The sequence below is a fragment of the Hyaena hyaena genome, unplaced genomic scaffold (genome assembly GCF_003009895.1).
Source record: "Hyaena hyaena isolate Hyena2069 unplaced genomic scaffold, ASM300989v1 scaffold_1476, whole genome shotgun sequence".
Lineage (NCBI taxonomy): Eukaryota > Metazoa > Chordata > Mammalia > Carnivora > Hyaenidae > Hyaena > Hyaena hyaena.
The window spans coordinates 291,642-296,422 of NW_024082098.1; positions in this window are offsets into that span (position 1 = coordinate 291,642).

The following is a 4,781-nucleotide window of genomic DNA, read 5'->3' on the forward strand; positions in this document are numbered from 1 at the left end:
GTGCTGAGAGGGTGGAGTCTGCTTGGGATTCTCTCTCTCCCTCTCTCTCTGCCTCTCTTTCTCTCAGAATAAAAAACAAAATTTACAACAAATTTTTAAAAATATACAGTTCAAGGATTTGTAACATCATGGATGGAACTAGAATATATTATGCTAACTGAAATAAGTCAGTCAGAGAAATACAAATACCATATGATTTCACTTAAATGTAGAATTTAAGGAACAGAACAGATGAGCATAGAGAGGAAAAAAAAGAGGGAAACCAGGAAATGGGCTCTTAACTATAGAGAACAAACTGAGGGTTGCTGGAGGGGAAGTAGGCAGGGAGATGGGTTAAATGGATGATGGACATGAAGGAGGGCATTTGTGATGAGCACTAGGTGTTGTATGTCCGTGATATACTGACAGTGATTAATTTATGCTTGTATAATACTATTTATATAAAATTACTAAAGGTAATAACACATAGTGCTGTTAAAAAGAATACATGAAAAATATTTTCTTTGCAAATATTATTACAGTTTTATCTGTGATTTCAGAAAATCATGCCTATTGAGACTACAGAAGAATTGAGATCAGCATTTCCCTTAAATTTCTGATTTTTTGTATTGTTTATATCTATGTGAATTGACTATAAAGGCATACCTCATTTTATTGCACTTTACTCTTTTGCATTTTGCAGATAATTGTGTTGTTTGCAAACTGAAGGTTTGTGGCCACCCTGCACTGAGAAGTCTGTCGACACCATTTTTTCCAACAGCATTTGCTTACGTTGCGTCTGCGTGTCACATTTTGGAAATGCTCATAATTTCAAAATATTTTAAACTTAGTTGTTTTTATTGCATCTGTTATGGCAATCTGTGATCAGTGATCTTTGATGTTACTATTGTAATTGTTCTGGGGTGCCATGAACCAAACCCATATAAATGGCAAACTTGATAAGTGTTGTGTGTGATCTTATGGCTCTACCCACCATCTCTCTTTCTCTCCTCATGCCTCCCTATTGCCTGAGACACAACAATATTGAAATTAGGCCAGTTAGTAACCCTACAAAGGCCTCTAAGTGTCCAAGTGAAACAAAGAGTCAGATGACTCACTTTACATCAAAAACTACAAATGATTAGCTGTGAGGAAGATATGAAAAGAGCCAAGTCAGGACAAACACTAGGCCTCTTGCACCAGTTGGCCACATTGTGAATGCAAAGGAAAAGTTCTTAAAGGAAATTAAAAGTACTACTCCAGTGAACTCATCAATGATAGGAAAGTGAAATAACCTAATTGCTGATACAGGAGAAGGGTTAATAGTTTGGATAGAACGTCAAACCAGCCACAACACTCCCCTTAGCCAAAGCCTAATCCAGAGCAAGACCCTAACTCTCTTCAATTATATGAAGGCTATGAGAGGTAACTTACCTGCAAAAGAAAAGTTTGAAAGTGGCAGACGTTGGTTCATGAGAAGCCTTCTCCTTAACATAAAGTGCAAGATGAAGCAGCAAGGGCTGATGTAGAAGCTGCAGCAGGTCTTCCAGACCTACTCAGATAATTAATAAAAATTGATACACTAAACAACAGATTTTCATCATTCTGATAAAACAGTTTTGGAAGAAGATGCCTTCTAGGATTTTCATAGCTGGAGAGAAGTCAATGCCTGGTTTCAGAGCAATAAAGAGCCAGCTGACTCTCTTGTTTGGGGCTAATGCAGGTGGTGATTTTAAGTTGAAACCAATGCTCATTTACCATTATGAAACTTCAAGGACCCCTTAAGAATTATGGTAATTCTATTCTGTGCACGTTCTCTAAATGGAACAACAAAGCCTGGATGACAGCGCATCTGTTTACAACATGGTTTACTGAATATTTTAAGCCAATGGTTGAGTCTTATTGCTCAGAAAGAAAAATCCTTTCAAACTATTCGTGTTCATCTGATCTCCTGATCCTCAGTGCACCTGATCACCCAAGAGCTCTGTTGGAGATGTATAATTAGATTAATGTGTTTTCAAGCCTCCTAACACAATGTCCATTCTTCAGCTCAGGGATTAAGTAACTGTGACTTTCAAGTCTTATTATTTAAGAAGTACACTTTGCTAGGTTATAGCTGACATTGATAGAGATTCATTGGATGCATCTGCACAAAGCAAATTTAAAGTCTTCTGGAAATGATTCACCATTCTATATGCCATTAAGAAAATCTATGAGGGGCGCCTGGGTGGCTCAGTAGATTAAGCATCCGACTTTGGCTCAGGTCATGATCTCACGGTTCGTGTTTTCCAGCCCCGTGTAGGGCTCTGTGCTGACAGCTACCTCTGAGCCTGGAGCCTGCTTCGGATTTTGTATCTCCCATTCTCTCTGACCCTCCCTGCTCAGGCTGTTTCTCTCTCTCTCTCTCTCTCTTTCAGAAATAAATAAGTCATTAAAAATTAAAAAAGAAAATCTATGATTCATAGGAAAAGGTCAAAATATCAATGTTAATGAGAATTTGGAAGAAGTTGATTTCAGCCCTTATTCGTGTCTTTGAGGGGTTCAAGACTTCAGTGGATGTGGTAGAAAGAGCAAGAGACTAAAATTAGAAGATGTGTCTGAGTTGCTGCAATCTCATGATAAAACTGGAATGGATAAAGAGATGCTTCTTATGAATGAGCAAAGAAATTGGTTTCCTGAGATGGAATCTACTTCTGGTAAGGATGCTCTGAAGACTGTTGAAATGACAACAAAAGATTTAGAATACTTCATAAACTTAGCACAGTGGCAGTGGCACAATTTGAGAGCACTGACTCCAATTTTGATAGAGGGTCTGCTGTGGGTAAAATGCTATCAAACAACATTACATGCTACAAAGAAATCATTTATGAAAGGAAGAGTCAAGAAATTTGACAAACTTTATTGTTGTCTTCTTTTAAGAAATTGCCACCATCTCCCTTCAGCAACCACCACCCTGATCAGTCAGCAGCCATCAACATGGAGACAAGACTGTCCATCAGCAGAAAGATTACAACTGGATGAAAACTCAGATCATAGTTAGTAATAGCAATAAAACATTTTTTAAATCAAGGATTTACATTTTAGACTTCATGCTATTGCACACTCAATAAATTATAGTCTAGTGTAAACATAACTCTTAAATGCACTAAGAAGCCAACAAATCCACTTGACTCTCTTTATTGCCATATTGACTTTATTGCAGTATTCACTTTGTCATGGTGATATGAAACCAAATCTCCAATATTTCTACATATGCCTGCATTGGATGAAATACTTTGAGTTTTTCTTTCCTCTTGACTCTTTCTCTCCTAAGTGTCCTATACAAAGCATAAATCATACCTTCCTACTATAGAAATTTCTTAAAAATAATTCTAATTTTCTTCTAAACAAATGGAAGTAAGAAATAAGAAATTCTTCTATTGCTCCTCCACTAAAAAAATAAAGCAACATTTATATTTGGTAGACATGTATTGTCATAATTCAAAACTTTTTTATTTATATAATATAGTAAAATAATTTTAAATTAGAATTATCATGAAGATTTAAAATGTTTTGTTGAAAACCTACAACTCAGTATGCATTCTAATAACTTTAGAGAAGGGCATCTGGGTGGCTCAGTCCGTTGAGCATTCAACTTAGGCTCAGATCATGATCTCATGACTCATGAGTTCAAGCCCCACATCAGGCTCTGTGCTGACAGCTCAGAGCCTGGAGCCTGCTTCAAATTCTGTGTCTCCCTCTCTCTCTGCCCCTCCTCTGCCTGTGCTCATTCTCTCTCTCTCTGTCTCTCTCTCTCTCTCTCTCAAAAAATGAATAAACGTTAAAAAAATTAAAAACTTTATTGAAAGTTATCTGGCAACAAATAATAAGTAAGTAAACAAATAAATTTAATTTTTAAAACCGTCTTTTAAAAAAAGGTACTTAAAAATACTTGACAATAAAATAAATTATATTACATTAGCTTAAAATCGTTTTTCTTAGCAAGCATAAATTTAACCAAAGAATCAGTGATTTTGCAATTCACAAGGATCTTTAACAAAGCCATTTGTTCTAGTCTTCAAATGCTCAGACAAAACATAAGATTTTATTAGTATGTTATAAGTGAGGCAACAAGAGCCAGATAGATTATGTAACATTGACAAGGTCAATCATACTTTCTAGAGGGCAGTGGCCTGGAGGATGAGAGGGAAAGTTCTATGGTCCTTATTTCTGAACTTTATCCCTGATATAAAATATTTCACTCTATTTTCCCTACATTGGTATTATTTCATATTAACTTTAAATTATGCTCAAAACAATATAAACAAACTAGTAGTGCCTTCTTTTAGTAGAATTTGAGTATCTCCCTGTTAAATTTGAATTTATGACTTCAATATAAATTAGGAAACTTGCTGTGTTTATGTATTTAACTGTTATTGTAGAGATTGTGTTTCAGAACTTATTGTGGGGACAACTTCAATTTTGTGTTTTGTCAGAATAATTTAAGACTGATCAGTGAACACTGTCTTTTACATTCTAGACACCAAAAAACATTTTCATAACTTGTCTACTTTGGATAACAGTAATACTTGACATTTTTCACTTCTTAAAGCTACATAAATAAACATTAAAATTGATTTTTTAGTTTATCCCTCACAGATATTTAATTCTTGTCAATGTAAGCAGGGCACATGTAGAGGTTAAATGAAACCATGTCTAACCTGAAGAAATGTGTTTGACAAAAAAATATTTTGGGGTGGCTCCGTCTGTTTGTTAAGCATGCAGCTCTTGATTTAGGCTCCAGGTTATGATCTCACGGTTTC